This window comes from Ambystoma mexicanum, chromosome 12 (assembly GCF_040938575.1).
Source record: "Ambystoma mexicanum isolate Mex_15411 chromosome 12, UKY_AmexF1_1, whole genome shotgun sequence".
NCBI classification, from domain to species: Eukaryota; Metazoa; Chordata; class Amphibia; order Caudata; family Ambystomatidae; genus Ambystoma; species Ambystoma mexicanum.
In genome coordinates this window covers 581,298,218-581,326,077 of record NC_090936.1, presented here as the reverse complement: position 1 = coordinate 581,326,077, position 27,860 = coordinate 581,298,218, and the positions used below count along the sequence as shown (strand labels likewise).

At 46.8% G+C, this 27,860-nt stretch overlaps 1 protein-coding gene across 2 annotated transcripts in view; it reads left to right on the top strand.

The window, feature by feature from the left end:
- Window positions 1–15,646: 15,646 nt before the first annotated feature.
- UNC93B1 (unc-93 homolog B1, TLR signaling regulator) overlaps window positions 15,647–27,860 on the top strand; it is a 334,830-nt gene continuing 322,616 nt past the window's right edge. For both annotated transcript variants that reach the window (XM_069628924.1, XM_069628925.1), the window contains exon 1: window positions 15,647–15,884. The gene's annotated coding sequence lies outside the window, so the exon portion shown is untranslated. The remainder of the gene's footprint in view (window positions 15,885–27,860) is intronic.

The following is a 27,860-nucleotide window of genomic DNA, read 5'->3' as shown; positions in this document are numbered from 1 at the left end:
AGTAGTGGGTGCATGGAGAGGGAGATACATCCCATTCAAACAGATGTATTTCATGTGGTGAACTTCTTAGCTAATCTAGCGGCGCAGACCAAAGCATATAGAATGATTAACACCTATCGGTCGGCGATCCCAACTGGCCACGAATATGTTGAGGGTAAACCCATGGGGGAAAGCCCCTTGATTTGTAGATTACTAAAAAGGAGTTAGGTGCATGAGACCCCCAACACCGAAATATTATTGTGCTTAGAATGCTTGAAGCATGGCTGGATAACATACATTTATCCAGGAAAGCAATGTGGGTGAAACTGACCACTCTACTGTGCCTTATTTCATGCAAGAGGGTTTCAGAAGTCAAAGCTTTGGAGTTAGACAGAACATCATTCTCACCTATGGGAGTAACATTCTACATAGAAAAAAGGACAATAACAGGGATCAGGACTGTAGATTTTGCGGCCTTTCCAGAGAGACCCAGGTTATGTCCAGTCAGGTGCTTGAAAGCTTACGATGCCATGGCAGAGCAGTTTAGTCCCCCGGAGAATCTCAGCTTTAGCGCTGAGGAAGCCTTTTAGAGGTGTAGCGTCTGCTACGTTAGCTAGATGGGTAAAATGGTGCATGGATCAAGCGGGCATTGACGTGGAACAGTTTGGCACGTACTCAACCAGGGGGGTGATGGCATCCACTTTTTTTAAAAATGGGAGTACGCTTAGAGGAAAGCTTAAAGGCAGCCTATTGGTCGAATGAGAAGACTTTTAAAAATGCTTATTTTAGGACAATGGATCAGGTGGCTACGTTAGTGGTAAGTAAGCTTTGAACAAGCATAATCCGAGTCTCTGAGTCTTGACATAGAGTACAGATTTTCAACACATTTGTTATAGAAAGTCATGATTCTATTAAAGACTCAGGCGAAGGATTACTCCACCCTTTCAATCGCTAAGTTGAGACATGACTGAAAATATGTTGTTAATCATGTAATGTTTTTCATCAATGCATATGTTTTATTTTAGCGATTGCCCACGCGTCCTGGAATGGTCATGTCATTGTTGTTATATATTGTTTTGACAGGTACGGAGTCTAAGCCAGTGGGTACATGAAGAATGAACGACGAGGACAAGAGAGTTCAGGCGTTTACCGGTTGGGACGCAAGTTCAGTTGTCGACCAGCTTCAGAAAGAGGAAGATATAAGGAAGAAGGGGATGTTTATATTGGACTGTTAAGACCTGATTGGATGGTTGAGATCACGTGGTACTGTTTAACCAATAGAACGCAAACTTCAAATTTCCCTTATGATCATGGATATTGTAGTTCCTTTGACAGTTTGGTTTATGTGAGTATAATTGGTTGGCTGCTCAAGAAGTAAAGAATTGAGTTGAGCATAATCCTTTGCCTCCGAGTCTTTAATAGAGTCATAACTTTCTACAAGAAATGTGTTGAAAATCTGTATTGATGATCACAATGCATGAGTCTACATCTATCCAGGTTAGGTTAAACAAGGAAGGGGAGATGACAAAGGCTATCTCGGTGGTAAACGGGTTAAGACAGGGATGCATTCTGGTTCCCTCTCTTTGTAACCTTTATGTTTCGGATGTGGTAGAGGAGATTGATTGTACTGCCCTAGCCCCTCCAAAAATGGGGCAGTTGAGAGTAGTTTCGACAGAATATGCTGATGATTTTCTTCCGTTTGATAATTCTGTGGTGGGTTTACAGAGGTTAATCACAGCTTTCGTGGGTATGCTGACAAAAACTACCTGAAAGTGAATCCTCAGAAAACCAAGATCCTGACCACAACCTCTCAAAGAAATACCTGTCAAAGGAATTGGTCTCTGTCCAGAATAAAACTTTAGAAGGTTAAGAGCTTTATTTACTTAGGGTTTTACATCTCCGGGATGCCAAACAGAGACAGCATGCTAAAATACTGTTCCTCTCGGGCTGACAAGTTGATCAGCCAGATGAAGCACAAAAACAATCAATACTGTACATTTTCTTTGGTTCCTCTGTAAACATTTTATAACATAACAGTTATACCCAAACTGACTTATGGGGTGGAGGCATACCCAATCTGAATCCTGCACATTTTACAAGAAATGGAAAGCAGGATCTGGAGATGTGTTTTTGGCATACCTAATTCTGTTCCGACCTTGGCAATATGACAGAAGTTGGGAATTAGTGGTATTATGCCGATGGTTAGATGGAAGTGGCTGGCTTTCTTCCAAAACATATTGGGTCCCTGCCCCGACTCGATCTATGATGAATTGAACAAATGTTGCAACTGAAAATGGGAAATGGGGTTTGCAACTTAGTTCTGATGTGCGAGCAAATACGGTGTGAAATTGGATCCAATGTGCAAGATCTAAAGATTACCCCAAATAGGGTAAAAAGATGTTTGATGAAACATGACTGGTGCATTTTAACTGATGATTTTCACAGTCGTGAAAGTGTGGCCCACTTAGGACACAAACACCAATCCTATGGAGATTTAGCTGCATGTTTGAGTTTATTTCCTTGCCCAAGGGTTAGAAAGAGTTCATTAGATTCAGAAACGGTTTAAAGATGAACCTTTGGTTAACTTAAATTGACGTTTCTGTGAGGCCCCGGATATTACGGAAACTCTGGAACACTCGGTAATACATTGGTGTTTATTGAATTCCTACTTGAGGTTGCATTATGTAACAACTTCTTTCAGTTTCTGGATGCTATTTACATCCAGAAGCATGGCACTGCCATGGGGGCAGCGTTTGCCCCAAGCTTGGCGAACATATATATGGCACTGTTCGAAGATCTGTTCGTGTATAACAACAATCCGTTTGGGCAATATGTCTCCCATTGGAAGCGATATATCGATGATATATTCTTCATTTGGACAGGTGCTGAAGAACATCTAAAGGCTTTTCTTCTTTCTGTGGCTAAATGAGTGTAAACCTAATCTTACATGTACAGGCCATTGGGATCCCATAGAATTACCGTTCCTTGACCTTATTATTGCTTAAAAACAAGTCTGTATTTTTACATCACTATACAGAAAGGACACCGATCGGAATACTTTACTTTCCAGAAGGACAACTTACCGTACGGACAGTTTCTCCGCCTTCAACGGAATTGTACCAACTTGGTGGATTATGAACATCATGCCAATCTCTTGGGAACAAGACTCCTGGAAAGGGGCTACCCACGTAGATTAATTAAACGATCAGCAAAATGAGCCCCCTGGACCCTGAGGGAACACCTTCTGAGGCCCAAGGGGAAGAAAGAGGATACAGGTCGGTTAGTCTGTGTAACCACTTTTTCCCCGCAAACAGTGCAGATAAAAAAGCTCATTAAGAAACATTGGAACTTGGTTACAAGCACGGGATGCACGAGTGGGTTACCTTTGTTTGCACTAAAACGATCCAAGAACCTTCAAGGCCATTTGGTACAATCCAGACTACCAACAATTGAGACTAATTTTACACAGAACAGTCTTAGAGCTGCTTGGTCCCACAGTAAAGAACATATTGTGGGTCGTTACCCTTGTGGGAAATGCAGTGTATGCCACCTGACCACAAATACTACGAGGTTTAAACATGGCCACTTTGATTGGCAACTCCGACAATTTACCAATTGTTTGTCGAGCAATGTTATTTATGGCATATGGTGTCCCTGTAAATTACTATATATAGGCATGACGACAAGGAAGGCATCGATTTGAATATGTGAACACAGATCGCGTATTCGTACCAGATGTAGTACAGCACCTTTGGTCCAACATTACATTGCAAAAAATCATACGGAGGATGACATACACTGGACAATAATAGATCAGGTGGCATCAGGTAATAGCCAACACTCTATGCAATACAGGCTGACCAAAATTGAGAAAAATTAGATATATAGATTGCGGACTCATGAAATCGGCCTCAACAATGAAATCCAAATGTCCTTTTTGCTACAACATTAACACCAGTGCACCTTAGTACCCATTCTAGGATCGTTAAATATTGCATGGTCTGGGTCTCTATTTTTTGAGATTTTCTTGGATTGTACCATTGACCCAATTTTGATCGACATATGTCATTAGTGGACTCATGCAGAAGGCTAGGTATTAATTGACACCTGATTTCCTTTTTTTTCCTAGGGCCTCGAGGGGGATATTGTTCTATGTTAAATACAGGGGAAATCTGTCTCAGTGACTGGTTTTCATCCGGTGATCTCTTGAACATAAGGTGCTTATGCAAATACTTGCACCATCTGTTAAGTATTACATTCTTTTCTCCTGGGGGCGGGCGCGTATACTTGCACAGCAGTGTAACTAGAGACACATTTGTCTCTTTGAATTGACAAATTCGGCGAGCCATAGAAGAAATGGTTGTACCCATCTATCTTCCATTTTTCTGGTGTTAAGAGTGCTGTTCCAGATAAACACTTCAACATTGCCGTTTCTAACTCAGCTGGTGTGTATTTTCACATACCATACCCATGCGGCAAAGGTAATGCTTGTCTTTATCTTTGCTTTGGTTTTCGCACTCACGATAGGCCTCCGCACCCTGTTGGGGACGTGTGAACGTACCTTTACGCTTGGAGGCGTGTCTTTATTTTAGACGCGCATCATGGGCACTAGACGTTTGATGCAGCAACGCACAGCAGTGCTGCATAATTGGGATTTGTTCCTTCCAGACGGCTGGCCGACACTGAAGAAAACACACGAGGTGAGCAGTGCAGCGAGGTGTCCTGGCCGCGCTATAGGCGTCATGGAAATGGGGCTCGCACAGGCGGCTCAATTGCTTTGGTGTGCCGTACAGCGTTATGTGAGGGATTTTTTGATCCTCACTGCCCCAACTGTGTGCCGCGGCCGTTTGCGATGCGTGGGGCCCCTCGGGGGGCAGCAACCGGTTTGCTGCGCCCCTGGGGTCCTCGCACCTCGCAACGGCTTCTGTGGCCGGCGGGGCGGGCCCATCTACGTGAGGACTCTGTGATGAAACAGAAAGGGCGGGTGTTCTCTTTCCCTTTCTGCCTGTTTTTAAAAAAAATATATATTTTTATTTTTATTTTTTTCTTTCATCTCCTTTTTTTTCATTGCTTTCAAAATCATGGGTTATCTTTTGTAAATGGGGATTGTGAGCCCTTGGTCATCTTGGTGGTGAGCGTCATCTCCACCTTTCATCTCTTGTTCTCACCCCATTGTGTGTGGGTGGGGGACCCAGCAGTTTCAAGCCTTTGTGTGTCCCCGGGGGCCTTTTTGTCGGCTGGCAGGGGTCCAGGGCTGGCGTAGCACTTTACAATGCTTTGCTTTTAGCTCAGCATTCCAAGCAAGGACTGGCATTGACATAATTACAACAAGCCAAACAGCCTGCTTTGGTAGCTGTGTTGTGTTTCCACCCCCACTATTCCACATGGTTGCAGTATTAGGGAACAACAAATTGCATGCATTAGTGGTATTGCTGAAGTCCAGCGCTTATTGGTCGACCTCATTTTTGGTCTCCTTTCTTTCTAGTGTTTGCTGATACCTTGTGTGTGTGACACTGTCTACATCCAGTGTCTTTTTTTTTGGAAAGAACACAGGGATCACGTGCCATTGGCTTTACATATTCGACCCAACTGGCCTGCAATATATCTAGCGGGGAGTAAATCATATCTCTGCAGATTAAGGTAAATCATGACGCAATTGCACCCACAATATGGGCTGTGCGACACATGGATTTGCTATTGGCATAATCATTTGGACCATCACTATATTGTTTGCCATAATTTAGAAAATAAGACCCTGATGGGACATATATATACATTTATCATTGTAGATACAACAACATTGTAACTAAGAAGAAAATGTAGCCTTGGCCGGAGCCTGTGAACAACACACGAGGAGACCTCACCCGAGGTGGTTTATAATTTGGGTGAGAGAGAAAAAAACAGCTTGTTAGCCAGTAAGATGCTGTGTCTTCTCTGCATTTTATGATTGCCAAATTGGGGAACAGTTATTGTTTCAGTAAAAACTTTTTTGTTTTCTGATTTTCGTCTCTTTGTTTTTTCTAATTCTTCACCTACCATTTGTTTGTTTGTTTTTTTGTTTCTGTTTTTCTCCTTTTCAATTTTGATTTGTTTTGATTTTAATGTAAGGGTTGTATTTCTGCACCATTTCCTTCTTGGGAGAGGGGTGGAGGTGGGAAGATGCCTCAGGAGAGTCAATATCCTTTCCCTTCCAGAATTTTTCAGGGAGAACCAATTGGCCTCACCTGTTAGAAATATGGGTAGACTTACCTGAAATTGTGACATGCCCAGAATACACCTGGTCAGTGTCTAAGACAAAGTAGCATGTCAAGATTCATAATAGTTAAGACAAATGTAAGAGAAAGCATGAAGGAAATTACAGAGAAGGATTGTAAACTTGTTTTCTCTCTCTCTCTCTGTTTTTCCTCTTCCTTTTGCCTTTGGTCACTGGTAGAAGCGGCTTTCTGAGAAAAAAACATACTTGGATCACCATTTGTAACACTTTGTGAAGCAAAAGAAACTAGCTCTTAGAAATTGAATGAAATGTGTCAATTCACATCAATCTGAACTTTGTTTTTACAAATTGTGTTTGTTTGTAATGTATACGCCCTGATGAGGTACACCAGACTGAAGCTGTATAGACCGTTCTGGCGGCCCAAAACTCGAGTCGACAACACCATAGAGCCTACTCCTCCCAGAGCTGGCTTTAACTTGGGATCATATAGACAAAATATGGGGATCAATATGTGTCCATGAATAATCACTTTGGAATATCCACCCAGTGTTTTATATATTTTTATAAACAAAATATTATCAAATAGGCATGTTTTGAATTACTAAAATATCAAACCCATATCGATGGGATGTTCTGAGTCACAGAACAAAATTATCAGGATTGCGTTTTTTGCACAAGTATGAGTGGTTGTTTGTATGCATGGGGATGAATGAGTATGCAAGGAATGATATGTGAGCTTCCTTTGGTTGACGTGACAAAATGTGTGTTCTTGACAATTGGCTTTTTTATAGATGTGTTATTAATATATTTGATATGCGCTTTTGAAAAAGTGTTTACAATTAATATATGATTAAATAAACCTGAAACAAATGAGTTCTGACATGATGTCTTGTGTCTAAAACATACAGGCCCTCATTACGACCCTGGCGGAAATCGTGGCGCAAAATGCACCATGGAGCACGGCGGAAAGCTGCCGATAGCGCCATGGGGGTTGGCGGATTTTCCGCCCCATTCCGACCTTGGCGGGGCGGTAAATCCCCATTCCCCATTTTACCCTTCCCCATTCCCATTTTTGCCCCATAGGGTATAATGGGAGTGGGGAAGGCGTTAATTACACCACCGTAAAATACGGTGGCGTAATTAACAACAAGGTTCCGTAGCGCCATGGATTTCTCCGCCCGGAAAAACCAGGCGGAAAACGCTCCATGGCGCTACGGGAACTCGTAGTAGGGCGGACGGTAAACCCACTCCGCCAGGGTCGTAATGAGGCCCACACTCTTTAAATAGGGTTGTTGTCTTGGAGAGGATTAGCCAATGTTTTTTACGTTTGAATTTATATGAATCAATAATAGGAGGATGTGCAGTTTATCTACGGATAACTGCAACTTTTTTGTTTGGTATTGAATTCCTTTAGACAGATATTTTTCTCGAAATTCTTGGGTAAAGTGAAATCATTGGATTTGTGTGATTTTTGGAAATGATGTCTAAGTGGCGTTAAGAAATCATTATGTTTTGCCATTGTTGTTTTTTAAATATATTAGAACTGAATTTTAGTAAATGATGAAGGGATTTTACGGTTTTATTGAACATTGTAATCTTAATAGGTTTTTTTATAAGTGTAGTACGTCTGTTTTCTTTGTACATGTTTCTTTTTCTTTGTATCTTTGTCAGGGTTGAACTCTGGTTTAGCCGATAAACACATTTAAAACATTTTTTTAAAAAGATGTTTGTCTGCCACCAGGATCTGGAAGCACACCACTCCATGTTTTAGTTTAGGCTCAGAATCCCCGGTTAAAGGCAGAGCCTGTCTGATGGAATTTGGGTACAAACAGATTTTGGCAGGAATGCTCATGTCACTTGGTGACGGCCATGTGGCCAAACCACAAAGCAGCTGTTGAGCTGTGTCAGTAGACAGGTTCCGGAGAGTTACATGTTTGCACTATGCTTTGTAGCTTGGAGCGTTATAAAAGGGAGGTCTGACTAGCAGACCCCACTTTCAGAGACCGATTTACCAGCATCCTTTTACTATTAAAAAATCAAATTACATACAGTGGTGGAAATGGGAACATTTTGGCGAGGGATCCCACAAGGGCTGGAGCGGAGTTTGGAGGAGGGGGCAGAATTCTGAGGAGGCAGAGTTCAGAGGGGGTTGGAGCTGCCAGTTGACCTCCGATCAAAGGACATTTTCAAAATAATAGTTTTAATATGGTGCAATTTCTTTCATGCTGCTTCTTTTCCAAACTCTGCACTATTTATACTCCGACCCTAGACTAAACACACACATATCTACTTCCCATCCCAAATCCCCTAGCAGCACCCTAGGGAAATACTAGAGTTCACTGCTAACCAACCGTGGACTCTAGTATTTCCTCGTAAGCACCTAGTTAAGTGACCTGTTTCCAGAAACAGGTCACTTAGCTAGGTGACGATAAAGAAAAAAACGTTCTGGGTGACGATAAAGAAAAAAACGTTCTGGGTGACGATAAAGAAAAAAACGTTAAGTACAGTACATGGTACATTTGTATCAACCCTGACAAAGATACAAAGTTCAACCCTGACAAAGATACAAAGCCGCAGCAGAGCGAAGGCCAGGAGCAAAGGCCTTGCTCGCTCTCAGCGGCTCCGCTGCGAGGGGACCTACACCAGCTGCCCCTCCGTGCATCCCCTGCCTTGCACCTCCGAGCGTAGGAGCGCTCGAGAACAGCTGTTAGAGCCTCCCACTCCTCCCATCCTACCCAATCTACTCGGAGCGCCTCCGGAGCATTGGGGCTCCCAAAGATGCCTCCGGCCCTCACTGCCCCCACCGCCAGCCACGAAGCGCCGAGATTCCGGCAAATGAAGAAGATGGCCACCACGGCCGTTGCCAGGACGCTCTTCCGGCAACATGAGGCAGCCACAGCCCATTGGTCCGCCTACCAGGCCCGCCCCTCCACCCCCGCTTCATATGGGGTTGAGGCACACCGACAGGCAAAGCCGCAGCAGAGCGAAGGCCAGGAGCAAAGGCCTAGCTCACTCTCAGCGGCTCTCCGCTGCTCGACCGCGCAGACCGCGGCCTCCAGACATTCTTTGCAAGGTAAGGGTCATGGTTCCTTTTACTACCCTCCTGCAATGTTACTGTGCCCGCTCGCATACAGAAACATGCGGCTCGGGTCACACACATCTCACTACGTCCCGCCCACCTCCTGTCCTAGGCTCTCGTGCAGGTCTGCCCGCCTTGGGTCCAGGATTTCCCATTCCTCCCGGTGCCACAGTAGCGTCACCTCTCCCTGCCAGGCTCCTGCACCCTGCACAGTTCCTCTCTCCCTACCAGCTACTGTTGCAGGGGCTCGACCCGGCTCCACCACCTTCTGGAATGCCATCCATACTACTCACCTTCCTCCATCCAGGCCGCCGCTGAACTTGAGTGCAAGCTCCTTGCGGAACATTGCTCCTGTGCCACAGACCCTTAGGCCCACAGTTAAAATACCCATGCTGGCGGACTGCCGCCCTTATATACCCACGTCAGTCACCTGTTTTGCACTCACTGACTCACCTCTTCACCCGGGACCACCCATCCTCGACAGCCAAACAGACTTTGTTGCACCCTTCCCCTGTCACCTATAGCATGGGTATTACCTCTGACCACTTTAAGCAACCCTGTGACCCTGCCAATAATGAACTGCCGTGTAATATGCTGCCAGCATCCATGATTGTTGCCTCTGCTACCACTGAAGTGCCTTGTACTAAGTTGCCAGCATCCATGATTTTTGCCCCTGCTACCACTGAAGTGCCTTGTACTAAGTTGCCAGCATCCATGATTGTTGCCTCTGCTACCACTGAAGTGCCTTGTACTAAGTTGCCAGCATCCATGATTGTTGCCTCTGCTACCACTGAAGTGTCTAGTACTATGTTGCCAGCATCTATGTTGCCCTGCCCTGTACTGCTGGCTCACACTGCGGCTACTCTGCCCACGACTGCCACTATTGACCATACCTTGCACACCATTCACACCACACTGCATTGTGCCTTAGTGAATGCACGGTCGCTGCCCGTGCACTCACTCGATATTCACAACCTTATCACCTCCAATAAACTCAACATACTCTTCATCAGTGAAACCTGGCTAAATGAGGCATCTGGCCCTGCCCTTTCACTTGCCATCCCAGAAGGGTACTTCATCCACAGACAAGATTGCTCCACTCACAGAGGTGGCGGGGTAGCTGTCATTGCCAAGGAGAATCTCCAATTTCGGAGAATTCAAGCGGACTTGGGTCAGAGCTCTGACTACCTCCTGCTCAAACTCAAGGTCTCAACTAGCTGTACCATTGCCTTCCACGTTGTTTACCGCCCTCCTGGACTGAGCACTGACTTCCAGGAAGCCTTAATCCACTCACTTTCAGACAATTTAAAAAGTTCATCTACAGTTATCCTCTTAGGTGACTTCAACCTCGGCCTCAACGATTCTAAGGATTCTCACGCCACTGCCCTCAATAAAGTGCTCTCTAATCTTGGGTTCTCCCAATCCATCTCCAGGCCCACCCACTCTAAAGGGCGAACGCTAGACTGCGTTGCTCACCACAGCTGCACCCTAGAGGTTAAAGACATTTCCCCGATCCCCTGGTCCGACCACCATTGCATCAATTTTGCGATCACCACATCTAAAGGGCCTTCCAGGCCAGCGATCCCGCTCCCTACCGCACTCTCCAGAAGCTCTCGGCAGCTCACCAAGGAGAACCTCAATAAACATCTCCTGGTACCTGCATTATTGCCTCCCTTCTCCAATGACCCAAATGTGCTCGCCAATGACTTCAAGAGAGTCATCATCATGGCCGTGTACACGGTAGCCCCACTCACCCTCAAGAAAGCTAAGAAAGTAAAGCATGTGAACGCCTGGTTCTCCCAGGAGCTCCTACAGCTACGTTCCAAAAAAAGAGCGGCACTCGCTGCATGGAAGAAAAACCCCAAAGACACCACCAGAGCAGCTCTCAAGGCCCTATCCACTGAATACAAAACCACCATCATTAAGGTTAAGACATCCTCCTTTAACACTAGGATTTCAGATGCCAAGTTAGGTACCAAAGAAATCTTCACCATCTTTAGAGAGCTGGAGACCCCTGCCTCCCCTCCTCCCACTCTCCTAAAAGATGAAGTCTGGTGTAACAAAATTCAGTCCGCTATGTTGGATAAATTGGACACACTTCACGCCAAGATCCTTGCACACCAAATGGCACTTAACAACCTTATAGCGAAAAACCATGGCTCCCCCGCTCCATCAGCTGACACTTGCCAATCCCCGCTGTTTGAGTTTAAGGACATGACTGAAACCGAAGTCGCTGCCCTCCTTAGATCCATTAAGCCTTCCAACTGTAAGGGGGACGTCTGCCCAGCTCAGGTGATCAAGGACTGTGCCCCTTCCCTTGTCCCCTTCATCACCGCCTTCATTAATGCCTCGTTCAAGTCTGGCCATGTTCCAGCTGAGCTCAAGGAAGCGTGGGTTTGTCCGCTCCTCAAAAAACCCTCCCTAGAGCCATCGGTCCCAGAGAATTATAGGCCCATCACCACTGTCCCTTTTTTACTAAAAATCTTGGACAAAGCAGCTTACCTGCAAGTACAAAAATTTCTCGAAGAGAACCATCTTCTTGGTCTTCGGCAGTCAGGCTTCAGGCCAAGACATGGCACTGAAACGGCTCTTCTGGACCTCAAGAATCAGATGGACGACCTCTGAATTGCAGGCAAACCTGCTCTACTCCTCCTTTTGGACTTATCAGCTGTCTTCGATTTGGTGGATCATAAGACCCTCTGCCACCCTCTTGCAACCGCAGCCAATTTCTCCCCTGCTGCCTGCAATTGGATAGCTTCTTTCCTGCAGGAAAGAGCAATGAAGGTCTTCTCCGACTCTTCCTGTGCTGACCCGAGCATCATCCAATGTGGCGTCCCATAGGGATCTTGCATCGCCCCAACCCTTTACAACCTCTTCACGAGGCCGCTGTTCAAGATCCTTGACGCCCTGGGCATCTCATACAAGAACTATGCTGGTGACACCCAGGTGCTTATCCCCCTCTCGGGGGATTACATGTCCGACCTGAACATGCTCAATTCCATCTTCTCCACGATCCAATCTTGGATGGCAGAAAACTGGTTATGCCTCAACAGCGAAAAAACTGAGCTTCTGCTTATTGGATCCCCGTCCACCTTGAGAAAACTGGACGAGCAATACAACTCCTTCACCATAGATAACATTCCTATCCCCGTCTCCCAAATGGTCAAGACCTTGGGCGTATACATGGACCCGAACTTTAACATGAATAGGCAGGTCAATGCCAGTGCATCCTCCTCAGTCTATTACTCCAAACTTCTCACCGCAGCCAGACCGTACCTCTCCCAACAGAATTGCCTCACCATCGCCAGGGCAATAATTGGCTCAAGGTTGGACGACTGCAATGCCCTTCTAATAGGTACGTCAGGGAAAAACCTTGCTAAACTTCAGTCCAAAACAATGCCATCAGGGAAGCCACAGGACTATCACGTAGGGACCACATCTCAGACCTTAGGCGTCAGGTCCACTGGCTACCGGTCAAGGAAAAAATTATCTTCAAAACTCTTGCCCTCACGCACAAATGTCTCCACGATCAGGCCCCCCAGTATCTCGTGCAGAGATTCTCTAAACCCTGTGCATCTAGGCCATCCAGAGAGGCCTGCTCCAACTTGATCACTGTGCCAAAAACCCGCAGAGGGCGTGCTGGTGGCACCAGCTTCCCCACCATGGCAGCCACCCTCTGGAATTCTCTTCCACCGCACACCAGACAAATTGACTATCATACTGCCTTTCGCAAGGCCATCAAGACTAGTCTCTTCAAATAAATGTGCATGCTTTTTGGTCCGCAACCTAGGAACTCTGCCTATGTAACACTGTATTCATGTCTAAGAACACTTTTGGGGCGGCTTTTTTGTAACCCTTAACCCTTAATCAAGCCTTCCTACGCACCGCTTACAGCTCCTCAATGCCTGCGGGCTGCAGCTGCGCTTTACAAATGTAAAAAATAAAATAATGGTTCAACGCTCTGTACAATGGAAAAGTAAAACTTAAGCAAATATAACCGACAGTAATGTAATGTGCTCTGCCATGGCGTATGGAGTAGGCAGGGGGGGCAAGCTGACCCCCCCACAGGCTCTTTTGAGAGCCTGACCAGAACATTTGTCACTGGGACACTTCTCCTGTTCGACACCTCAATGAGGGTGCCCAACAGGAAAGGTGTCCCGCTGGGAGGACAAAGTGTGCTGAGCAATTCCTGCTCAGCACGGTAATTGTCCTGGCAGCAGGACACCTTACCCTTTCTGAAAGGAGCTCAGTGAGCTAATGTGAGCCATTAAGCACTGATGGCAGGTAAGGGGGCTATTAGCAGGGACTTTTGTCCCTTTAGAAATGTGCATGGGAGGAAGTGATCAGCAGTGAGAAGGGTGTATAATGCTACAGGCTTTATGAAATAATGACAATGGCTTTACCAAAGGAGGCTTTGTTAGGCTAACATTAATCTGTATGATACTATTGTGACCTTGCATGCAGAATGGGATGGGGAGAATAAAACTAAAGACATCAGGATGTATATAGTGTAAAGTTATTTATGAAAGGGTCGTTTCTTATGTAATGTGGTTTGCTTCCCATGCATTGCTTTCAATAAAGTATTATTTAAGCACATGAAATGTAAAGGGAAACCTTAATAAATATCTATATTAACTAAACCTGGGAAGATGTGCTCAGTTGCTTAAATTGTCCACATCCCGGTTTCACCATTTAACCAAAGTGTGTAATCTTGGGCAGATCATTTAATAACACTGGGCCTCATTACGAGGTTGGAGGTCAAGGGTTACCGGCACCAATAAGGATGCCGGTGCCGGTAACCCCTTACCGCCGGATTACGAGGTCCCTTAGCGGGAGCCGCTAAGGGTCCAGGGAGCTAATAACGGGCCCGCTATTAGCTCCATCCCCATTCCCATCGAGCCCTATAAGGGGCTCGATGGGAATGGGGAATGGTTCTCAGAATGGGGACTTACCGGGTCCTCCAAGGTTGAATGACCCGGTAAGTCCCTATTCCAAGAACCCGGACTGTAAGGGGGTAGCCATGGCGTTAATAGTGCCATTGCTACCTCCTACCTCGTAATGAGGCCCACTGTGTCTTATCTGCAGCTCTGTGATTCACTTCAGAGCTAATGTTTATATCATTCTGTTATTTAAAAAATCCCGACCATAGAGTTGGTCCATAAATAACAATAGTGCAATTTAGGTATTTTGCACCACAAAGTTATTTGCCACTTTGCTTACGGCAACATATTCTAAAGTTGCTTCCATGGGGCCTCCATGTATCAAAAACTGATGATGCTCCTTGCCATGTCCATTTCTGTGAAGTCACTTCTGTTGGTGCAATCCATATGCAAATTATGAGGTTTGTATGTATTTTGCCCCAGAGCGCCTGGACAGAACTCGAACAGATGCGTTTCCTGCATCTGTAATGATTCTGCAGCTTTATTTGTGTTATGTGTTAAAATGCCATCTACCACTAATCTTACCAAAAAAGTAGATTGGGGCAGGGGTGGGCGGTTTGTGGGCGCGAATGAGACCATATAGAATGCGCGCAACGCATTTGGGGGTAAAGTAGCAGGACTTTTTTCGTGGCTCACCTCCCCACCCCGCACTCTTGCAATGCTAGATACTCCCCTGGTGCTCTGTGGCTGTGCACAGGGCAGATTAGATCTGCCCTGTGCACAGCCACAGAGCGCATACATCATCGTTGGTTATATTTGTTTAAGTTATACAAAGCGCTTTTCGTTGCATTGTTTAGCAGTGAGTGAGCGCTAGTTAAAAAAATTCGCCGAGCTTTATTGGCGGAGGCTGGCCGGATCCCGAGATCGGCTAGACATCTGGTGCCGGATCTCAGATCCGGCGAGAGCCGGCCCAATGACCAGCGCTAATTAAATAGCAAAAAAGAAATGCTGCTAAATCTCGATAAAATGGCAATACAATAAGCAGGGATAAACACAAAAGAAAACGCACACAAAAATGTACCATAAAACCAGGAGCCTTAATTATAACGCAAAACATCAGGACAAAAATAAACAACGAAAATGCTGAAATTCACATTTTTATGTATTGTCCTTTTTCATGCATTGTCTAACGAGTTGCTGACATACGATTGTAATACTTCTTAGCTTACTGAATGAACTAAATTGAACACATATTATTGTTCACTCTTCTGGCACCACAAATGGAATTGTCTGTTTGCTTATGTGCCTAGTGTTTATCATCCATACTGACTGCGTGCCCCGCTGCCTATAATAACCCCCCCCCCCCCCCCCCCTCACTGCACAGCACACGTCACTGGCACGTCCCTTCAGTCAGTGTAAACACCCCCTCCCTTTCCCTGTGCTTCCCAGGATGAATCTCCCCCGCACTTCTCCCCGCCCACTTACCCTTCCCTCGACGCCGCCTCTGGTCTCCTCCCCGGCTGTAACTTTCTGTTCAGCGAAAAGGGAAGTGAAAGCTAGACTGTGCGTTTGCTCTGTTTTCCCTTCCTTTCTAAGTGGAGTTTTACTTCCTCTCTGGACTGCGGGTCTCTGCTTCCGAGCAGAGAGCAGACCTCCGACGTGGACCGTGGGGGTATGTGAGTGCAGGTCTGACTGAGGGTTTATCCCCGTTAGAGCCCGCCTTCCGTGACAGGTAAGGTGCTAAAGCGTGTGTGTATGCGTGTGTTGTTGTGGGAGGGGCGGACCATAGAGCCATTACATTGGGAAGGGACTGTTGTTAACATACATGAAATAAAAACTAACAGCATGGAACATGACGAAAAAGCATATTTTCGAGTCCTGTTTCTGCCGCTTTCACATCCAATGCCTGTTGCCTTCTCATTCAATTGGAGGTCGTTTCCCTATTTGGAATCGCAATGCCTGCTCCAGGTTTGGATTGAGTGGCACTGGCAGTGCTGTGTCAGGTCTTTGCCCTAGAGTGGGTGTACAGAAGCACACATGACAATATGTCACATTCTATGCAGAAGTTGTACGTCTATTCCAAGTGTTTACATATGTGCAAACATTTCCTATTCCATTCAGGAGATGCCAGCCCGGTTGGTTTTAACTTTGCATTTGTGGGCTTGTAGTCGCCCAACCCCCCATTCCAAATCCCAAAATCAAGACCAGGCCAGTATACTCAAGGACAACAAATACCAGAATGCAAAGTAAAGACAAAAGTGGACTGGTGTATTTATACCTTGAGTGGACTAGAGCCTGATGACGTATGTGCTAAAGGACGGGTTTGGGGTGCACTGACAGATGTTTGTGTGGCCTGGGTCCCAGTACTGGAATAGTGGGGGTGCTGCAGCATGCTGGTCATGGCTGAGGTGTGTTGACAGAGCTCTGTGCAGGTCCTGGTATTGGAATAGCAGGATGTAATGCCGGGCAGTATTGGGGTGCATTGGCAGCGTTTTAGATGTGTCCTTGTTGTGAGACTGTGTGTAATTTTCAGTGCTGAAATACCATAGGTACAGTTCAGGATTGAGGTGCATTTCAAGAGCTGTACGTGGGCCCTCGTGATAGTGCTATAATCAGAATGTAGGGCGTTGGTAGAGCTGTGTGTGGGTACCAGTACTTATGCTATGCACACATTTTCTGTTTTAAGCTGATTTTATGAGCACTGAAATTCACACCGCAAAAATCTATTCAATGCGCCAGGCCTACCTCCACTGCACTGTTTTTTTCTGTTGAATATTGTTCGAAAATGATTGTATTTAATAGCTGTTCTTAAGTAATAGTTGACATCACACGTGTGTGCTTACTTGATTAATACTATTGTCAGAAGTGCAACGAATATATAGGCTTAATGCCGCTTATTTTGATCCAGCCGGAGGTGTACTTTATGAATCGAGGATTTTTCGTGCCTTTTCAGCACGGAGCTGGGGGCAGTGGTAAAGTCTGCATCTGTCTCCACCCAGGTCTGTGCAGCAAATGCGCATTCATTTCCGCCTTCATGTATTTTATTGCGGGCGGTGATGCTTGAGTCCCCAAGGAATACCCACTTTTTAATGTTTTTGTTCTGAATAAAAGCGCCATATTCCGAAAGGAAGTTTATCAATGCCAACTGCATGCACATTTCTAGCCAGCGACATTTACAGATTGTTTTGTTATTGGATGCAAATACGATATGGAAACGGGGCCCATTTTCGAGTTTATAGTTAAACCTGTTGTGTGCTGGATGGGTGGTGACACAGGCAAGCTGGATAAGTGCTGGGGGCACCCAGCACAAAAGGATATGGAGGTGAAGACGGGGTCAAACCCTGGCGGAGGCGCCCAGATAACAGGGCAGCGTCTGCCTCCCCCCCCCCCCCACCGTGTTTAAGGGGGAGCAGTTTGGGCAAAAACCTGGGAAGCCGGGGTTGGAGCCCGGGAAAGCACAAAGAGGCGGGAAGCCTACCAAACTGGCCGTAAAGCCCACAAAAGGCAATAAGGGAGGGGGGTGTGCGTTGGGGGATAAAGGCAGGGCAGAAGACTGGCATCAGCATCTTTGCAGACCGGCATCAGCATGTTTGCAGCCAGCAGACGCCGAAACAACGAAGTCTCCAGCAGTTTTTCTTCAACCGATCTGAGCAGGAGCGAGCCGTTTCTTCTTCCCAAGGTGTCTTCGTTGGGAGCCTTCTTTCCTCAACTGTTCGGTGGTGTTTGCAAGGTGCCGTGGACTGCAGCGACTCTCTACAACAGGCGGTGCGTGTGCCCAAGGACACCACGGGTTGATCGATCGGGAATGACGACGAGGAATAGACGAGTGCCTGCAAGTGGTACGTTGGTGAGTGAGGGCGAGGTGGGGGCAAGATTGAGCCTGCAGTACGCGTGCAGTGGTTCTTGTTCCTCGCAACCCTTGCTTCGCCGTGGTACAGTAATTGAAGCCTTCGTGCAGTGGGGACAGAGTACTCCTCAGCCAGCCAGCTGGATAGAAGGTTGGCGGCAAGGGATTGACTTTCCTTGTGCTGTAGGGGCCGTGGCGTTGAGGATAATTACTTGATATCCCGCGGAAGGGATTCTGTTCGACAGCTGTTGCAAGGGCATTGCGTGTACCTGTCGGGCTGCCGTCCAGCCGGGAGCACAAGTTAAACGGCACACCGGGCCGTGGCGTTGATGAAATTGATATACGTTAGCAGCTTTAAAGGGGCCGCAGCAGTGAGCGAATATAATTGGCTGCAGTTACAACAGGGCCACGCTCGAACAACGGAAAAGCACGAACAACGCCACCGCGCACGCTTCATCAACAGGCCTGATCCCAGGCCTCGACTCCAGTAACAGAACAGCAGTGGGCCCAGATCCCAGCAGTGGCCTTGATCCCAAGCACCCGCCAGCACGCCTGACCTGGGCCCCGCCACTGCCAGCACGTCGCCGAAGTCGAGTGTATGATCATCCGCCAGCCACATCATCCAGGCTCCAGAGACTGCCAGCGGGACTCCCAGTGGAAGGTGGGTGACACCCTGCGCCGCCTGCTAGCCCACATTGCCTGCCACCAAGGCAACGGACCACAGAGATAGTCGCCCACAGGTGATCCGTACACCGCCACACCGCCACAATGAGCGCGCCTCAAGATCAGCAGGCCCCGGCCCCCCCCCCGCCCCAGCGGTGAGCACAGCAACGACGGCATGGCGCATGCCCCCCCCTTCTCCATGATGCCGCAGGCAGACAAAGGTCCAAGGTGGGTCGAGCGGTTGGAGGATTTTAACACATTCATTGACGCCGCGGGAGAAAAGAAATCCCCGAGACTACGCAGCATGTTTCTGAACCTTGCGGGAAACGACATTAAGATACTGCTGAAAACCATTCCACCTACGGAACAAGCTGACTTCCCAGCCCTTATCGCTGCACTGAATAGACGGTTGGTGATTGAACCCAACAGGGACTATGAAAGATACATTTTCAATCAGTGCACGCAAAGGGCAGACGAAACCGTCGACGAGTTCATCACCCGTCTACGAATAAAAGGCGCAAACTGCCAGTTTCACGCTTTCTCCGTAGACGAAGCCATAAGGTTGAGAGTGATCGAAGGATGTGTATCCCAAACACTAAAGAAGCAACTTCTAAAAAAACCCGTCATGATTGATGAAGTTAGCCAGATGGCGAGGATCCTGGAGAGGGTCGAAAAGCAAGTGACGCAGATAACTGGCGCCACCTCTTCCAAACATGACAAAAACAAGACAATCGCAGCAATGCAGGCCAACAATGCCAGAACAACAGATAGAGGACCCAATCTCAACTATTCAATGACCCCAAGAACGCAACGTCAGTGTTACCGCTGTGGGATGCCATATCCCCATGCAGGGACTTGCCCCGCATTGTCCCAGAAATGCGGCAACTGCGGGAGAGAGGGACACTTCCAGTCGGTCTGCAGAGAGGGCAAACCATTCCCGACCCAAAGACCACCAGTCGCCCCGCAGTTCAAAATACCCTACAGGAATCCACAGGGCCAAGGATACCAAGTGCGCCCTTTTCAACAAAACCTGAGAAGATACGTCAGAGTGGTTGAAGACGTCTATCCATCAGAAGAACCCTAAGCAATGAGGAATATGAACAAATATCCCGCATAAGAGATGAGTACGACGGACCCCCGACCTCCATCCCTCAATACGAGGCGGACCAACAGCGCCTCGAAGATGAAGGCTATCAGTACGATCACTATCGGCAAGATGAGTACGTCAACCTCATCATGGACGAAGGACAAGCACGTGAAGCACCCAAGATACAAATGGAAATAGGAGGCCACCAGTTCTGTTTCCTGGTTGACTCGGGAGCTACAGTCAACATAATGGGTGAAAGGGAGTTCCACCAAATCCCAGAGAAACCAGCCCTAGTGCCGTCTGAATCCAAAATATACCAATGGGGCGCCGACACTCCACTACAATCAATTGGATTCTTTGCCCGTCACCTCATCCACGGCGACCGTGCCATAACGACAAGCATACATGTAATTCGCAGTCCGACGAAGGGAAGGTGCCTCCTCAGCTACAGGACGGCCTCCTCCTTGGGACTCATAGACATACACGTCCGAGATGGGGACAAGATCTATTCGTCAGAGCCATATCAAGTAGCGAAAGAGAGCGTGTCAAACGTCCAAGCGGAACCCAGGGAGATGGACATGATATCAAAGGACACCATTGTGGGGGAATTCCCCCTCATCTGCAAAGGCCTGGGAAAGTTGAAAGGACCCTCAGTGAGGTTGCATATTGACCCCACAGTTCGGCCTGTCCCCCAACACCCGAGGCGAGTCGGATTCCATCTCCAATCAGCAGTGTCAGCCGAACTCGGACAACTCCTAGAGAATGATATAATTGAACCAGCGACGGGCCCGACCCCGTGGGTCTCCCCACTGGTCATCGTGCCAAAAGAGGGGGGACAGCTCAGACTCTGCGTTGACATGCGTGTCGCCAACACCGCAATCCAGCGAGAGCGACACCCCGGGCCCCGAATCGAGGACATGATCGTTCAGATAAACAAGTCCATCCTCTTCTCAAAACTGGACCTTAATCAGGGTTACCATCAGTTGGTCCTCCATCCAGAATCCAGAGGCATAACCACGTTCGCCACGCATGATGGACTATTCCGTTATAAGCGCCTCAACTTTGGCATCTCGTCGGCCGCAGAGATCTTCCATGAAACCATCAGACAAATCATCCGCCCAATCAGAGGGGCACTCAACCATAGCGACGACATCCTGGTATTCGGGAAGTCGAAGGAGGAACACGATGTAGCTCTCCGCGCCACCTGCAAAGCCATTCAAGACGCTGGGCTCACCCTCCATGTCGACAAGTGTCGATTCAGCAAGACCAAGCTGAAGTTCTTTGGCCACATATTCTCGGCGGAAGGCATGACACCAGATCCCGACAAAGTGGCGACAATCTTCAGCCTACAAGAACCACGGCAGATAGCAGATGTACGATCGTTCCTGGGGATGGCAGGATACTGCGCGCGGTACATACCACACTATGCCACAATCACGGAACCACTCAGGAAACTCCTGCAGAAAGACATGCTTTTCGCCTGGACTGCAGAGTGCCAAGATGCATTCGACTCCATCAAGCAATACCTAGCGGAAGCCAGAAAACTTGCCTACTTTGACCCCAGCTGGCACACCGAAATCGTGGTTGATGCAAGTCCAGTCGGGCTGGGTGCCATCCTTGCTCAAACAAACGGAGCAGACACCCACCCGAGGCATGTGGTGGCCTATGCCAGCAGAGCGCTCTCAAAACCTGAGTCCGCATACTCACAGGCGGAAAAAGAGAGTTTAGCCGCAGTCTGGGCATGTGAACACTTTCATAATTTCGTCATAGGAAAAAAGTTTACCCTAATAACGGACCATCAAGCCCTGCTCGGCAACCCACGAACCAAGATGCCGCAGAGAATTGAACGCTGGGGCATCCGCCTGCAAGAATATGACTACCAGATAATACATCGCCCGGGGGGGAACACAACCCAGCGGATTACCTGTCGAGACACCCCACAGGAGAAGCCACGCCGAGGAAGGGGGATGTGGAATACATTAGTTACGTCACCACGAATGCACTGCCGCCGGCAATATCACTAGAGACCGTCGCAGAGGCGTCAGCTGCCGATCCGTCCATAGCACTGGCTATCAACCTCACGGAGCACAATAGATGGAAGACGTACAGGAAAATTCTGACGGAACATCCAGACGCAAATCGAGATGAACTGGAAAGGCTGGCGAAAGTGCACACAGAGCTGGCCGTCAAGGACAAGTCCATACTCCTCCGAGGGTGCAGAATAATAATCCCAGCGGCCCTGCGCTCAGACATTATAAAGACGGCCCATGAAGGCCACCGCGGGGCAGACAACAGCAAACGGCAACTTCGGTGCCATGTGTGGTTCACATTCCTTGATGCGCTAGTGGACCGTTGGGTACGAAACTGCATGGCATGTCAATGCACAGCCAGGGCCGAAGCTCCAGCACCGCTACAGTCAACTCAGATCCCCGAACACCCTTGGGAAAGAGTGGCAATTGACTTCTATGGGCCCCTTGAATCCGGGGAGTACCTACTCTTATTCATCGATGAGCACTCTCGATTCCCAATCGTGAAGAAGTCGCCGTCAACAGCCTTTGCCCACATAGCAGCGGTATTCGACGAAGTCGTGAGCGAGTGGGGCATACCAGAAGTCATCAAGTCGGACAACGGCACGCCGTTTTGTGGCCACGACTTTGCAACCTTCGCCAAGCATCTGGGATTCAAACACCAGAAAATAACACCAAGGTGGCCACAGGCCAACGGCATGGCCGAGAGGTTCATGTCGTCTATCAAGAAGACTCTACAAAGAGCCAGACTGGAAAATGTTGACCCCCACCAGGCCCTGTGCAGGATGCTACAGGACTATCGAAATACGCCACATGAGGCAACGAATAAGACACCGGCTGAGATGATGATGAAATATCAAGTTCGCACACGCATCGTAAGACATCCCACCAACAAACCGGAAGCAGACCCGGATGTACTAGCAAGAGATGCAGACCGGAAGGAACGGGCTCGCATCCAAACAGACGAGAGAAGAGGTGCTCGCCCAAAAGAGATCCATGTGGGAGACGAAGTGCTAGTCCAACAGCCGATGGTCAAAAAGACTGACCCGAGGTTTTCCCCGCAGCCGCTCCTCGTGACGGCCACAAAAGGAACCATGGTGACGGCTGAAAATGAAGAGTGGGAAATAACTCGAAATTGTTCACAATTCAAGCTCACTGCTATTCAGGGCCAGCAGGAGCGAGAACCCCCGGTTCCGGAACCGATGCCTTTGGACCCGAGAGACTCACTGTGGTCGCCACCGAGATTTTCACCTCGCCCAGGGATGAAGAGAACGCAAGGGCCAGAAGATGATTCGCGAGAAGCCACCAATACTCAACCCCATAGGGTCGTGAAGAAACCATTACGCTTAGTTGAAGAATGTTAATGTTGTTGTTGCAAGGACATTTGTCCGGGGGTGGTGTCACGCCGGGCGTGTCTCCTTAAGAGACAGCGCTGGTGTCACGCGGCCGGAGCACGTGACGTGTGACCTAAGGGAGAGGGAGTTCGGGTCGTCAGTTTGAAAGTTGCAAGAAATAAAAGAAGACGGATCGAAGAGCCCTCGGTGTGCCTGTCCTTATTGTGTAGGCCCATCCGGGTCTAACACCGTCCAGCCGGGAGCACAAGTTAAACGGCACACCGGGCCGTGGCGTTGAAGAAATTGATATACGTTAGCAGCTTTAAAGGGGCCGCAGCAGTGAGCGAATATAATTGGCTGCAGTTACAACAGGGCCACGCTTGGGGAACACATATCGTAACTAGCAAATTCAAATATAGCAAACGTCAGCCCACGGCGTTGAAGACTCGCAGTTAAAACGAGGAGTTACAAGGAAGAGGAACCTGGGTCCAAAAGAAGAAGCACATTCACTGCAAAGGCGAATAGGCAGCAGACTGAGGCAGCCAAAACATGGAAAGCAGCTGGGGGAGACAAGGGCAGAGGAAAAAAGCAGGGACCTGTTGTCCATCTGGCGGCTTTGCCTGCAGAGGTTCCAAGGAGAAGCGGCAGTGGACCCAGCACGGATGTGGCCAGCACGGCGGTGACATCGGAGGGACCTGCATCATGGTCCTGATGACATTCTTGACATATCTACTATGCGACAGAAATATAGGATTTTGCAGGAATTACAGAATGACATACCAGAGGGCAATGTAGGGGTGGAAGAGAAAGTTAAATTGCAGCTGCCTTCAGAGCCCTATGCATGTTCTAGCCCCACTGCCGCCAACCTACTGCCTCCTATACGATCACAAGAGTCTCATATTAATCATGCCATTGAAACATTGACCCCTACTGATCTACTATCCGCTCATACATCATTTCCAGTGTTAACACATATTCTGAATCTCTTAGACAAGGGACATGAAAGGACCCATGTTGAGATTCAGGAACTTAGGCTCTTCTTAATAACAATCTAAGTAGGTTGGAAGGATTTATCTTTGCTCAGGAGTCCAGGCTGGCGGCGATGGCAGCCATAGATGCAAGGACAATGCTTTTCCCTACTAAGACCCAAAGCACCCAAACTATGCATGTAAGCTTTGAAGAAAAGGGAATACAAAAATACACCATCTATGATGGGGAACTTGGGTGCAAGGTCATTTGGGGAAGTAGTACGGCAGGGAATGCCTGTTTCGCTAGCACAAGAAAAATATAAAGTGAAGGCTCTGGAGGAAGCTGTCCAAAGTAATTGACTTAAGATTGAACGCTTGGAATATGTAATCAATCTTCTTCATGAGTCGGAAGAAAAAGACAGCGAGATTCTCTCCACTATAAACCAGTCGAGTAATAATGTAGACGTACAGCATAGTTCTGACAGCCCATCAAATCTTCTGGAGGTGATGGAACAGGAGTTAAAGAATGTGGAGGGAGCTAGGAAGAATGTGGAGGCTGTTCTTGCTGAGGTGTCGGATGATGCTCCTAGACATCATACATCTCGGCAGGAAAGAAGAATGAGGGCAAGGTCCCTCGAGATTAGAGAAACCAAACAGATGGAGCCTTTACAACCCAGTAAAAAAACAAAAAACTTACCATCGATAAAAATAAAAAACTGTAACTCAAATATTAAAGATATATGTGCAATAACCCTGGAAGAAAGGGCGCTAGACTTAACTCAGTTGGATAAGGAAAGCAGAGTGGCTCCGGAGCTCAGGGAATCGGCGCAAAATATCTAAAAGCCGGAGGACCCCATTGTAAATACCAACAAAAAAACTTGAAATAAACAACCAGTAGCCCAAGGGACAAAAGTGATAAAGAAGGTTGAGAGGGACAGGAATACCTTCTGGATTTGGAAGGTAAAGCAGAAAACAACTCCAAATCCAAATCGGGAAGGGGTTTGATTAGAACACCTACCAACTCTTGGCGTAAGATGATGGATAAATATAAGATGGCTTTTAATAACAGTGTCCATACCATCGAAACAGTGGAAATAATTGATCTTACTATTAGTGATGATGAGGACGATAAATATGAAGAACCGAGTGGCTTCTTGAGGGACGCTATGAAACATAAAGGAAATAAACAAAAAATAAACAGGAAAATGGAAGTGAAGGGTAAGAAAATTGTCAAAGAAGATAGTGTGATAGGCATGTCTAATCAAGATGTGGTGTCTAAGGGGGGGGCATTCAGCAATTTTTCACTAAAAATGTTACATTTTCTGGAAAGCCTCCCACTCTCAGGCCCGGTAATACACAAAATCGGGATGGCTTGACCAATAAACAAGAGATCATCAACTCCACTTCAACAGATGATAAGGACATAACTATTGCTGAGAAAATAGTTAAGTGTGAACAGATTGCGGTGGAGAATGTATCAACTAATGAGACAACTTCAATGGATAGGGATGCTGCGACTCCCCCGTTGGAGGATATTAAAATTGTGGTGCAACAACCCTTATTGAAACAGTTACAGTACCCTACCAATCTGGGATCCTGTACTAGTTTTATAACTGAAACTGCTGCCTCGAATGGGGGAAGGGGTGTCAGCGTTAAACTACAGCTACATTGCGTTGTACGGAAACCCCACACTCACTTGGAGATCCCCCCCTCGCCCCCAAGGATATGCTATTTTCCTCATGAAGTCATCCATGTAATAATCCTAATGACAATCGGGAAACCCATAGTACCATTGAGAAGAATACAAGTAATTCTACTCGAGACCTGAGAGGAGTGGAAGTGGAAACTGTTAATGCAGGAGAGCTGCAACACATAGAAAGTTCTTAAGAACGAAAGGAATGGGAGGGTATGTATTCTGACAATAGATACCAGGCTACTGGCAGCGTGGAGCATAGTTGGGAGGGGGGGGGGGAATGAGACAAGCTACGGTCATCCTTGCAAGGAGGTGCAATGGAGACCGCCACACATTATTGATGACCCTAGTTTGACATTGAGCTTCCTGTTACCCAAGAGGGACGCCTATTCCCTTACACACGGTAGGATCTTATCTCTAATGAATGAAATTCCACGTCTATCACTTATTTCATCAGGAGACATTAAGTTGATCAAATTCATCCTGTCAGATTCGACTGTAAGGATCGTACTGCACTCTCGAGCTATTTATGAGCTCCTAATGTCTGAATCTGAGTCATTTAACAAATTCGGGTATGATGTTCAGGATTATTATAAAGGCTCCTCCAAAGCGAGAGATGAGGAATATAGACATCTCTCGGCTACCGCGATTAACCCAATAAAGGAATTAAGGGGGGAGACCACCAATCAGGAGGACTCTGTGTGTTAATGACTTGAGATGGCTAGCACTGACTTTGAGAGAGTCTGTTTCTAAAATACAAGATTTCAGGGAGAAATCCTAACGTTGCAAGAGAGTAGTTTGATTTCCTGGAACTTTAGAGGTTCATGGTTTAAAAAAAAAAATCCATTGTAATCTGTTCCCTACTTTCTTCCTGCTCCTTTGTTTGTCTCCAGGAAACCTGGGCCATCTCACCACTTTCTTTGGAAGGACACACGATAATTCAAGAGTTGGCCACAAAGAAATTGAAAGGGATACCATCGGGTGGGGTTCTGATGGCTTTCAATAATGAATTAGAAGGGAAATTGCTTAAAGATTTTAAAATTGCAAAAGGGATAATTGCTGTTCTGTTGGAATTCCCAAAAAGTAAACCCCAACTAAACTTGTTGATCATTAACATATATTGGTCCCCTGATTCTAATCTGAAAGACACCATAGGATTTATAAATCTGGTTATTTCTGAATGCCAGGAGTTGTGTACTGAACCATATATTATTATTGCGGGGGATCTTAACTCAGATTTGGGTCCTAAAATAAGTAAATGCTACTTAAATGCTTCTTTAACTCCGGCCTATAAATCCAACAACCAGATTTTCAGTCATAATGAGGATGAGGCAAAATGTATTAATGGAGAGAAATGGTCACAAATGTTTGAGGATTGGGTTTGTGTTGTGTGAATAATCTCCTCGATTCCTCCTGTGATTCTTTTACATGGTCTAATGGTATCTTATATTTGGTGATTGATGATGTCTTTGTTTCGAGTAAATTGCACAATTTGATTTGGTGAAAAATGTTTCTTTAAACTCAACGCACAAAAGTGATCACAACATTTTAGTGGTGACTTTTGCCGTAGATCTGATTAGACGCAATAAGGCTTTGTTTCCCCTAAGGTTCAGTGTTACTAATTCAAGCAACCGCATAACCTGGCATAAAGGGAATGTGGAGAGAATAAATACACTTTTTTTTTTTTTTTTTTTTTTTTTTTAACAGGATTTTGAGGTCACTGAATTTAATAGGAAACGTAGCCTTTATTGTTTGGAATTTGTCAGCAATTATGTAGGCGATGCAGTAAAAGCAATGTGTGGCTCCAAGAAATCTTACAAATAATCATGCCCTATAAGCATTCGTTTTATGGGGACATGAGAAAATTTAAAAAGGAAAGGAATAGGGAATGAGGAGCATGTGGAACAAATTTTCCATTGCGTTTGTTAAAACCATCAAAAATAAATGGAAAAATAGAATGAAAAATGTGCGCGCCCTCTTATATCAACATGATGGGGAAAAAATGTTATTTTCTTTAGCTGACTTTACCACACAAACATTTTGGGCTATGATTAATAATGAAAGGGATCATCAACTTATGACCCAATCT